The sequence below is a fragment of the Chlorocebus sabaeus genome, chromosome 11, assembly GCF_047675955.1.
Source record: "Chlorocebus sabaeus isolate Y175 chromosome 11, mChlSab1.0.hap1, whole genome shotgun sequence".
Taxonomy (NCBI): Eukaryota; Metazoa; Chordata; class Mammalia; order Primates; family Cercopithecidae; genus Chlorocebus; species Chlorocebus sabaeus.
This window is the reverse complement of record NC_132914.1, coordinates 34,272,617-34,284,906: the sequence shown is the minus strand read 5'-3', so window position 1 is coordinate 34,284,906 and position 12,290 is coordinate 34,272,617. Positions and strand designations below refer to the sequence as shown.

Genomic DNA, 12,290 nt, shown 5'->3' with positions numbered 1-12,290 from the left:
TTTCTGAGACATCATACTTTTCTAACCGAAATCTTGTTCTCATTTTTTGAATATGTATTTGTGTGTCTGTTATATACAGAACCACAAAGGAGAGTGGACTGTTAGGTAGCTGCCTAGAGAAGCAATTTTAATTACGCTCCTATTCTTGGGAGTATGAACTTTGACCAATTTTGTTTATTATCTTATGAAAATTTATGTTTTGATACTATTTTAAGTACAGCTTCTTAAAGAGAAATGTTCTTGTTGAGAATGCAGCATAAACAAAGTAAAATATGTCACTGCTGTCATTCCTGAGGTTTGTGTAAATAATGCACATTTTAAATGGTGAAAGGTAATTTTAATAAATTTAATAGCAGAGAAGGAAATCTCAGTTTGAGTGATGAAAGAGACAATGAGAAAAGGGAAAACCCAATGAATAGAATTCTATGTTACACAGCATGTGGTGTAGAAGTAGAGATCTGTGACTTCAGTAAAGAGCTTGCTTTTATTTCTCTGGGTCACAGAGTAGTTCTCAAATTTGGTTAATATATACTATTCCTCGTTAAAAATTAGATTTCACTAAATTAGTTCAAGATGATATGAAATACACTGAAAAGTTTGTGTAATCCTTAAAAGCCACTATGCCTACATTTTAAGTGACTTTCAGCAACTGAGCTATGATGCTATGTAAACAAGTTTATATTGCTGAGAAAGAAGGTATGGAGCCCATGATCCATAGTTCTTATATATTTTCAAACACAGTAACAAGTGTATCAGTGATCATATTATGTTTAAAGTTGTTTCTTTAATGCTGTAATGTAGAAGTTAGCACTGCTCAAAAAGCTGTTCTATATAACTGATTACATAGGGAATTTATAAATTTTGTTAACTTTGAACTCCAGTTCCTTAGGATCCAATTGGTCACTACAGTCTGTTTTATTTTCCATATTGGTAAGTTTAGTTTAATAATATAAAAGCTTATCCTCATTTTGCAATGTGTGGAAACTCAGTGGCATATGCCATAAAGCATTTGAATAATACCTTTGATCCACCTTTGGAGTTAGAGGAAGGTTTTTTAACAATGTGACATAGAAAATATTTTGGTGTCTACATTTCTGTCCAATCAGAAAAGAAATTTCATGATTAAGAAAGTAGCAAAAAACACATCCTCTATCACCACACAGGCATAGAAATCAACACACCGAAGTAGCATCCAGAATGCTTAGATTGAATGAAAGACTCAAGCACAGTCATTCTGGAAATAACTAAAGTAGCTAATAAAGCTTTCAGAATGTTGTAGAATATCTTCTTAGCTGGACAGAGACAAGTAATTGTCCTGCATGTCTAATCATTTGGTCCTCCTTTAAACCAACACTATTTACATATACAAGATTTTTTCCAACATTTTTTAGGTAAGTGGGGGGAAAACAAGTTTCTATTAATAAAAAGTTTGTACTTCTTAATATTCAAAATTAGAACTGATATCAATGTTATAAACATTTTCACTTGAACTTTGCCTTCAGATTTTAGTTACTATATTACTGACAATTGAATAGTTTGCATCACTCACATTCAATAAAAGTAAAAATGAGCATGATTAAAAAGTTCAGGTCTAAATAACTACAGTTTCTTCTTTTGGTTGACATTCTGGGCAGCAAATCTTACCTCACATTTTCGCATTCCTGTTTTCAATTCAGTGTTCTTTTGTATTTGCTTTCGACCCATGACTGAAGTTGTCACATTGATGCTGCCAATTCTCTGTGCCTTTGTAAGTGAGGAAAACCTTTCCTTCTCCTCATATGGGGAAAGTAATAAGTCATTTACAAAGGCCTGTTTGTAATAGTAGCCTTTAGCATCTGTGGACTGCGTTTTAGGTGAACTATGAGAGATTAATTGACCACAGAACTCTCTTTGGTTAGGACTGTAGAAACATCTGATTCAAATAGCTCTATCACCAAAAGGAAGGAAGACTAATGCAAAGGAACATTAAGCTAACAATTAATAAACAAAAATATACAATAAAATAACTGTGGAGCACATTAAAATATTTGGTAAATAAATGCAGAATTATATCTGGATCCAGGTTTATGTAATGTTTCTAATCAAAGTGAATCATTGAATAAATCAGACTGGTTTGATTATTTGGGTTTAAAAACACAATTAAATGTCTTCCTTCTGATTTATCAAAGTATAGAACATTACTGACATGGCATTTCATTTTTATATAAAATTTTGTTTGTTTTCTCATGGAATACTTAATTTGAATAATTTAAATTTTCTATACTGGTTTCATGAGTCAGATTTATTTTCCTTATTTTCAGAAATATTTAAGGTATAAAAATGCAAATATATGTATTTAACTGTATTAAAATGTAATTTTTTTAAAAAAAGAACTATTAGTATTTGTGAACTTCAAACATTGTTGCAAATTATTTGACCTGAACACTATACTTACATTTCTCTACATCCTCACCAACATTTGTTATTTTCCAGGTTTTTGTTTGTTATTATTTTTCATTACTTGGTGAGTTTGAAGTGGTATCTCTTTGTGGTTTTGATTTGCATTTACCTAATGAATAGTAATGTTGAGCATCTTTTCATGCATTTGTTGGACATTTGTATAATCATTTTGAAGAAATGTCTATTCAAATCCCTTGCCCATTTTTAATTGGTTTATTTTTATTTTTCTTATTTACTTTCATGAGTTCTTTATACATTCTGAATACAAGATCCTTATGAGACATTTAAATCTTGCAAATATTTTCCCCCATTACGTAGCTGCCTTTTCACATCCTTGATAGTAGACTTTGAAGCACAGAAGTTTTTAATTTTAATAAAATTATAAAGGTATCTATTTTTTCATATGTTGCTCATACTTTAAGTGTCATATCTGAGTCTTTCTCAATCTAAGGCCACAAATATTTACATCTAAGTTTTCTGCTAAGAGTTTTATAATTTTACCTCTTACGTTTAGGTATTTGATCCATTTTTGTAAAGAATGTTGGATGTTGTCAAATGCTTTTTCTGCCTCTACTGAGATGATGTGCTTTCTGTCCTTTATTCTACTAATATAGTGTATTATATTAATTGGTTTTCATGTGTTAAATAAGCCTTGAATTCCTAAAATCAATTCCACTTGGTCATGATTTATAATCCTTTTTTTTTTTTTTTGAGACGGAGTCTCACTCTGTCACCAGGGCTGGAGTGCAGTGGCACAATCTCGGCTCACTGCAACCTCCACCTTCCAGGTTCAAATGATTCTCCTGTCTCAGCCTCCCAAATAGCTGGGATTACAGGTGCCCACCACTACACCCAGCTAATTTTTTGTATTTTTAGTAGAGATGGGGTTTCACCGTTGGCCAGACTGGTCCCAAACTCCTGACCTTGTGATTCACCAGCCTTGGCCTCCCAAAGTCCTGGGATTACAGGCATGAGCCACTGTACCTGGCCTATAGTCCTTTTCATGTTACTGGATTTGGTGCTAATACTTTTTAAGGGTTGTTGCTAGCTATTGATAAGAGATATTTTGATCTGTAACTTTTTGCTCCCCTCTCCCATGTCTTTGTCTAGGTTTTGTAACAAGGTAATACTGGCCTCCTGGAATAGTTGGAAAGTGTTACCTCCTCCTCTTCTATTATTTGGAAGAGTTTGTAAAATATTGGTGCTAATTCCTTTTTAAATATTTGGTAGAATTTATGACTGGGATCTTTTGGTCTTGGCTTTTCTTTGTTAGAAGAGTTTTAGTTACAAATTGAATCTCCTTACTTCTTACAGGTCTACTGAAATTTTCTATTTCTTCTTGGCTCAGTTTTGGTAGTTTGTATCTTACTAAAATTTTCCATTTCATCTGGGTTATCTAATTCATTGGCCCAAAACTGTTCATATAATTCCTTTGTAATCCAGTCTTTCTTTTTTGTTTTTTAACTTTTATTTTAGGGTCAGGGGCACATGTGCAGGTTTGTTATATAGGTAAACTCATGTCACAGGGGTTTATGTACAGATTATTTCATCACCCAAGAACTAAGTCTAACACCCAATAGTTATTTTTCCTGTTCCTCTCTATCTTCCCACCCTCCAACGTTAGGTAGGCCTCAGTGTCTGTTGTTGCCCTCTATGTGTCCATGTGTTATCATCATTTAGTTCCCACTTATAAGTTACAACATGTGGTATTTCATTTTCTGCTCCTGCATTAGTTTGCTAAGGATAATGGCCTAGCTCCATCCATGTTCCTGCAAAGGACATAACCTCATTCTTTCTTATGGCTGCATAGTATTCCATGGTGTACAAGTACCATATTTCCTTTATCCAATCTTCCATTGACAGGTGATTGGGTTCATTCCATGTCTTTGGTATTGCGAATACTGCTGTAATGAACATATGTGTGGATGTTTACATACTAGAACAATTTATATTCCTTTAGGTACATACCCAGTAATGGGATTGCTGGGTCAAATGGTAGATCTGTTTTCAGCTTTTTGAGGAATTGTCACACTTCTTTCCACAATGGTTGAACTCGTTTACACTCTCACTAACAGTGTGTAAACATTCCCTTTTCTCTGCAACCTCGCCAGCATCAGTTGTTTTTTGACATTTTAATAATAGCCATTCTAACTGGTTAGAGATAGTATATCACTGTGATTTTTATTTGCATTTATTTAATGATCAGTGATGTTGAGCTTTTTTTTACTATGCTTGTTGGCCGCATATATGTCTTCTTTTGAAAACTGTCTGTTCATGTCCTTTGCCCACTTCTTAATAGACTTTTTTTCTTGTAAATTTGTTTAAATTCCTTATAGATACTAGATGTTAGACCTTTGTCAGATGCATAGTTTGCAAACATCTTCTCCCATTCTGTAGATTGTCTGTGTACTCTGTTGATAGTTTTCTTTTCTGTGCAGAAGCTCTTTAGTTTCATTAGATCCCATTTGTCAATTTCTGCTTTTGTTGCTATTGCTTTTGGGAGTCTTCATCATGAAAATTTTGCAATTTCTTAGGTCCAGAATGGTATTGTGTAGGTTGTTTTCCAGGATTTTTATAGTTTTTCATTTTACATTTAAGTCCTTAATCCATCTTAAGTTGATTTTTGTCTATGGTGCAAAGACTTTTTATCTATGGTGCAAGGACTTTTTGTCTATGGTGAAAAGACTTTTAAGTTGATTTTTGTCTATGGTGCAAAGAAGGAGCCCAGTTTCAGTCTTCTGCAATATGGCTAGCCAGTTGTCTCAGCATCATTTATTAAATAGGGATTTTTTTTTCCCCATTGCTTGTTTTTGTCAGATTCATCAAAGATCAGATGGTTGTATGTGTGCAGCCATATTTATGGGCTCTCTGTCCTGTTCCACTGGTCTACATATCTGTTTTTGTATCAGTATCATGCTGGTTTGATTACTGTGATAGCATGATGCTTCCTGCTTTGTTCTTTTTGCTTAGGATTGCCTTGGCTACTTGGACCCTTTTGTGGTTCCATTTGAAATTTTAAATAGTTCTTTATAGTTCTGTTAACATGTCATTGGTAGTCTGATAAGAATAGCACTGAATCTATAAAATGCTTTAGGCTATATGACCATTTTAATGATATTGACTTTCCCTATTCATGAGCATGGAATTTTTTTCCATTTGTTTGTGTCATCTCTGGTTTCTTTGAGCAGTGTTTTGTAATTCTCATTACAGAAATCTTTCACCTCCCTGCTTAACTGTATTCCTAGGTATTTTATTCTTTTTGTAGGAATTGTAAATGAGATTGTGTTCTTAATTTGGCTCTCAACTTTGCTGCTATTGGTGTACGGAATGGTCGTGAGTTTTGTGTGTTGATTCTGCATTCTGAAACTTTGCTGAAGTTATCAGCTTAAGGAGTATTTGGGCCAAGACTATGGGGTGTCCTAGATATAGGATCATTTCATCTTCAAACAAAGGTAGTTTGGCTTTCTCTATTCTTATTTGGAGGCTCTTTGTTTCTCTTTCTAGCCTGACTGCCCTGGCCAGGACTTCCAATACTATGTTGAATAGGAGTGGTGAGAGAGGGCATCCTTGTCTTGTGCCTGTTTTCAAGGGGAATGCTTCCAGCTTTTGGCCATTCAGTATGATGGTTTTCTGTTTGTCATATATTTGGTCTTATTATTTTGAGGTATGTTCCTTGATAACCTAGTTTTTTTGAGAGTTTTTAACATGAAGCGATGTTGAATTTTATCAAAAGCCTTTTCTGCATCTATTGAGATAATCATGTGTTTTTTGTCTTTAGTTCTGTTTATGTAATGAATCATGTTTGTTGATTTGTATATGTTAAGCCAACCTTGTATCCCAGGGATAAAGCCTACTTGATTGTGGTAGATCAGCTTTTTGATATGCTGCTAGATTTGGTTTGCTTATATTTTATTGAAGATTTTTGTACTGATGTTCATCAAGGATATTGGCCTGAAGCTTTCGGGTTTTTTGATGTATTTCTGCAAGGTTTTGGTATCAGGGTGATGCTGGCCTCATCAAATGAGTTGAAACGGAGTCCCTCCTCATTATTCTGGAATATTTTCCATAGGAATGGTACCAGCTCTTCTTAGTACATCTGGTAAAATTCAGCCCTGATGCTGTCTGGTCATGGGCTTTTTTTGTTGTTGGTGGTGGTGGTGGGCTATTTATCACTGATTCAATTTTGGAGCATGTTACTCATCTGTTAAGATATTCAACTTCTTCCTTCTTCAGTCTTGGGAGGATGTATATGTCCAGGAATTTATACATTTCTTCTAGGTTTTCTAATTTTTGTGCATAGAGGTGTTTATTATAGTTTCCAATTGTTATTTTTATTTCTGTGGGGTCAGTGATAATTTCCCCTTTGTATTTCTGATTGTGTTTATTTGGATATCTCTTTTATTCTTCATTAGTCTAGCTAGTGGTCTATCTATCTTATTAAATCTTTTAAAGGATCATTTCCTTTGATTCATTGATCTTTTGAATAGTTTTTCACACCTCAATCTCCTTCAGTTCAGCTCTGATTTTGGTTCTATATCTTGTTCTGCTAGTTTTGGGATTGGTTTGCCTTGCATCTCTAGTTTTTTTAGTTGTGATGTTATGGTGTTAATTTGAGATCTTTCTAACTGTTTGATATGGACAGTTGGTGCTATACATTTCCCTCTTGACACTGTCTTAGCTGCATCCCAGAGATTCTGGTATGTTGTATTTTTGTTCTTATTACTTTCAAAGAGCTTCTTGATTTCCACTTTAATTTCATTGTTTACCCAAATGTCATTCAGGAGCAGGTTGTCTAACTTCCATGTAATTGTATGCTTTTGAGCAATTTTCTCAGTCTTGAATTCTATTTTTATTGTACTGTGGTCCTAGAAAGTGGTTGGTGTGATTTTGGTTCTTTTGCATTTGCTAAGGATTGTTTTATATCCAATTGTGTAGTCAATTTTACAGTATGTGCCATGTGGCAACGAGGAGAATGTATATTCTGTTGTTTTGGGGTGGTGAGTTCTGTAGATATCTATCAGGCCCGTTTAGTCCAGTGTTGAATTCAGCTCTTTAACATTTTTGTTAATTTTCTGACTTGATGGTCTGTCTGATTGAAGCAGAGTATTGAAGTCTCCCACTATTATTGTGTGGGAATCTAAGTCTCTTTGAAGATCTTTAAGAACTTGCTTTATGAATCTGGGTGCTCCTTTATTAGGTCCATATATATTTAGGATCGTGAGGTCTTCTTAGGGAATTGAACCCGTTACCATTATGTAACTATATAAAATGGTCAAGAATTTGCATGTCATCCTTGTGCATGGGCCATGCTAACCTTCTCTGTATCATTCCAGTTTTAGTATATGCACTGCCACCATTAGTTCTCTAAGGTCAATAGTTATGTACTCTCTTTCCTTCCTGATGTGAGTCTGCTTTATCTTTTTTCTTGATCAGCCTAAATAAAGTTTTGTCAATTTTGTAGGTATTTTAAAGAATTGACTTTTGGGTTTTTAAATATCATCTTTGTTTTCAGTCTCTATTTCATCAATTTCCACTCTCATCTTTGTTATATCCTTCCTTCTATTCCTTCTATTTGCTTTGACAGTTGGGGTCATCCTCTGGTGTGAATAACCCCACAGGGTCTGCCCCAACAGAAATCTACCCCAACTCCACAAAGCAAATAGAAGGAAGGAGGGAGTTTAAGGTGGGAGTTTAGGTTATCTCAAAATAACCTAAACTTTCTCCTTTTTTAATATAGACATTAACAGATATAAACTTCCCTCTCAGTACTACAGTCTCTACATCCAATAAGTTTGGAATGTTATGTTTTCATTTTCTTTCATCTTATTTTCTAATTTCCCTTGCAACTTCCTCTTTAAAACATTTGTCTCCTAATGAGAGATGTCACGCTGCACGGAGTGTTACTCCCATCTACTGCTAGCAGATTGAATTTAACAACCCTTTGATTCTCTCTCAGAGCTATTGGTGATGCCTCATTGCAAACTGACACTTTTTCTTGTTATGTTTTGCACTTCTCAACTAATCACTTAACTCTGGCCACACAGTTATGACCATTGGAACTAATCTGTGTCATAAGTTTGGCTCTCCAGATGATTAGGACTGATAATGGTACACTTTTTATTACAAAATAAAAACTTGACAAGTGGCTAAAAATCAAAGTATTCAATGGACCCTCAATTCACTGCCATCAATAGGCATCTGATGTTGTTGAGCATGTATACAGGCTTATCAAAAATTGACTCTAAAAGTTTATGATTCTATCTCCCTCAGTGTCTCCTGGTCCATACATCCTGACAAGACACTTTAATCACTAATTACAGCTGTCCCTAGAAAAGAATCACCTCTTCTTAGAGACTTTCTAGGTAATGAATGGGATGAAAGTATTGAAGAATTATATAGACCTATTTTGAGATTGTAAGATTGTGTCTTGATTATTTTTGAGCATGATACTTTTTTTTTTCTCTAATGACAAACTGAAGCTGGTCTTCTTGTTATACGCTTTAAGGAGGCCCAGAGAATTCCAATTTAATTCTAATTGAGCCACCTGCATTCTCTGGTTGGACTGACATGATCCCACATCATAAAAATAATCACTGTGATGTTGAGTACAATGCTCACTGAGTCTCCCTGTATTGGATCAAGCAAAATAAGATAAATGATATAGTGAGTTTCCATAAATTTTATAAAAGTGTCCTTTAACTCTCACACACATTCCCTCCGTATCTGGTTGCAAATTGAAGATGACTGGAAGAAGAAGTAAAATTATAGCTACTGAATTTGGACATACTTACTTGTTTGTTTGTTTAGTAATAGTGGAGGAAACAAACAACCCATATGAGAAAAATACTATTTTACATCTTGGAGGTATGGAGCAAGTAGGGCATTAACGATCTTTCATCAAAACATCTTGTAGCCACCGTCGTTACTAAAAACATGATGTTTCTCTCCTAAACCATTATGTGTCTAGAATTTAATTGATTCATGGGTCTGTCTAATCACAACTCTCAACCCCACTGATGCTATTTTATGAGAGCCGTTTCCCTTAATCCTTCCAAGAAATCTGCCAAATACCAGAGGATGACCCCAACTCCTGAACCTCTCAGGCAAAACCTATCAGTATCTCCAGACGTCTTCTCTATTCCCATTCCCATAGCCACTACTCAACCACTCATGGGTTGGACAAATGCCACCCAGCTGGTGGCACAAATATATAGGACAGTTTGGGCTGAGTGCCCTCAGGAAATCCTTCCAAAAATCAGGACTAGACTCAATTATTCAAATTGAATTAAGAATCTTACAGTTTATTAGCTGGCCAAGAGGTCATGTTGAAGACACTATAAAATTCTGCCCCTACTGATGTAGGTTCTACTTGGAGGTTACCAACAATTGTTAGCAAACCTTTGTTTCCAGTGGTACCACATACACCCTTGGGACTGTACTTCTTGTTTGAAAGACAGACATTAACTTCCCTCCCTCCCAAAAACACTACAACTTGCACCTTAGTGGTGGTCATAAGAGATTTTCCAGTGTTAAAGAAAACACCAGCAATGGATTATAATGTAGTCCTTAGATGACCATAGCAACCTCTCTAAAATGAAACTACACATGGTTACTTGGAGGAGCTACCTGGATAATTGGAGCTAGCTGGAGGGATAATTGACTTGTTATTTTTCCATACTCTGTAAGCAGTTGTCCCTATAGTGTGGTCATTCGATTAGAAACAGTGGTATGAAATTTGTTTCTCACTTTAGCTGAAGTGGTCAATGATACCACTTTAGTCCTAGAAGTCATCAGATCAGCTCAATTTACTAGCCAGGGTTGTTATGGATAGATAGGTGCAAACCAAGATGAGGTCTGTGCAATTGCTTTTGTAACTGTATTAATGTCCCAGGTCCACTGGAGCCATCAATACAGAAACTTAAGAAGAAAGCCACATGGCCTTCTAAGATAGACTATAATGGTTTATGACTTTTATTTCTGTTGGTTCTTGGACCCTGGGAAGCATAGTTAAGCTCAACACAGAAGGCCAACAGCCACTGATTTGAATCCTATTGGTAGTAGCCTTAATTAAATGCTTGTATAAGACCAATTAGATACACTAATTACCAACCTCTGCCAGACTAATCACAGTCACCAACAGAGTGGCATCCTCAGGGGAAAATTTGCCAGAAGTCAAGATAGTGTAGAAAAGAACAAACCTCTATTTCTCTTTTACTTTTCTACATAGATTGTGAGTGAGGTATTGCTCTTCCTTTTTCAGGACTATCTTTTCAAGAATACAACATGAACAGCCTCTGGAAGATTGTACCACTCTCCAGAGGAAAGAATAGGTTTGCTTATGCTTACTCTTTAATATAATAAAGATAATTGTTCCCTCTGTAGTAAAATGATAGGCCTTCTTACCACCGATTATAAAAGATTTGGGTTTCCTAAGTTCAGCATTCTTCTTTAACATAATCCACTATTTGTCCAGCATCTCTCTGGGTCCTATAAAACTTGGGGGCATAAGGGAATTGATGAAAATATGCTGATGCTTATATTGCCTGTTCTTCCATAGTAATAAACTCCTTTCTCTTTGACCCAGGACTCTTATATCTTCTGCAAACATAATATGACAGGTGAATATGACAGTGTAAATGTAGGGTAATATATTAGACACTTCACAGTTCTTGACATGCAGGAGAGAAAACACTCCAAAAAAAAAAAAAAAACTTTTATCATACTACAGGGTGTAATTCACTTTTGTATCTAATTTAGAAATATTATTGCAGCATTTTTTATTAGTTTTATCATCCTAGTTTTTAAAATCCATTTCAACCCTCTGTTATTCTGTTAGTTATCATCTTAATGATTAAAGTAAAAATATGATGTGCTGACAATGCATATTAGAATTTTGTCTGTAACAATTTAAAGATTTTGCCTTTATAAAGGCATAATCTCACTAACAATGGGCTCTACGACTCTTCCCTCTTTTCTATCTCTTCCAGCATACTTTACAAAATTGAATTAATAAATAGGAAATTTTATACTTTTATACTTTGCTCTGCTTTTTTCACGTCCTGCATGTTTCCAACAAGATTTGACAAGTTTTGAACTAAAGAATAAATTTATATACATATAAAACAACAAGGACATGAAAAGAAAAAGAAAAAGAAATCCAAAAAGCATATATAGTTATTACTATCATTCTCCAAATGGATAAATGAGTGACTGACTAATATATGAGCGAATGATTTAGCAAGGTGTGTAAGCAGGTGGAATTAGAGATTTAATCACTCTTTATTAACCATTGTTTTAATATACCCAATTTTTTTTTTAGTTTTGCATTTTTTTGAAGTAGAGCTAACCAACTCTGAAATGTATTGTTTGTATAATAAAATATTGTTTTAAATATAACTAGTATTTTCCAGGAGATCATAGAGTGTAATTGGATATGTGTTACATCAGAGCATATCAAAGAACAATATGCTTTTTAAAATATAGAAATATACATATGCAGATGCTCCTTGACTTATGATTGGGTTACATCCCTACAAGCCCATTGCAAGTTGAAAATATCATAAGTCAAAAATGTATTTAATACCCCAATAAACCCACCAGAAGTAAAAAAAACATATCATAAGTTAAACCGTCATAAGTTGGACTATCATCAGGAATACAGGGTTGTCTGTATTTCTTTCTAAATATCAGAATACATACACCATGTGTATCTGTACCATATATACACACATATATATGTGTATATATTATGCAAAGAAAGAAAAGAGTGCAGGATTTTATTCTTCCTTTATTTACTAAAAGCCCGTAGACATTCCACTGATATATCACAAGATTTCAACATTTCAGTATTA

General features: G+C 34.5%; 1 non-coding gene across 1 annotated transcript; it reads right to left on the bottom strand.

The window, feature by feature from the left end:
* Positions 1-7,695: 7,695 nt before the first annotated feature.
* On the bottom strand, positions 7,696-7,802 carry LOC119621318 (U6 spliceosomal RNA). The gene has a single exon (XR_005237869.1). It is a non-coding gene; the product is annotated as a U6 spliceosomal RNA (small nuclear RNA).
* Positions 7,803-12,290: the final 4,488 nt, after the last annotated feature.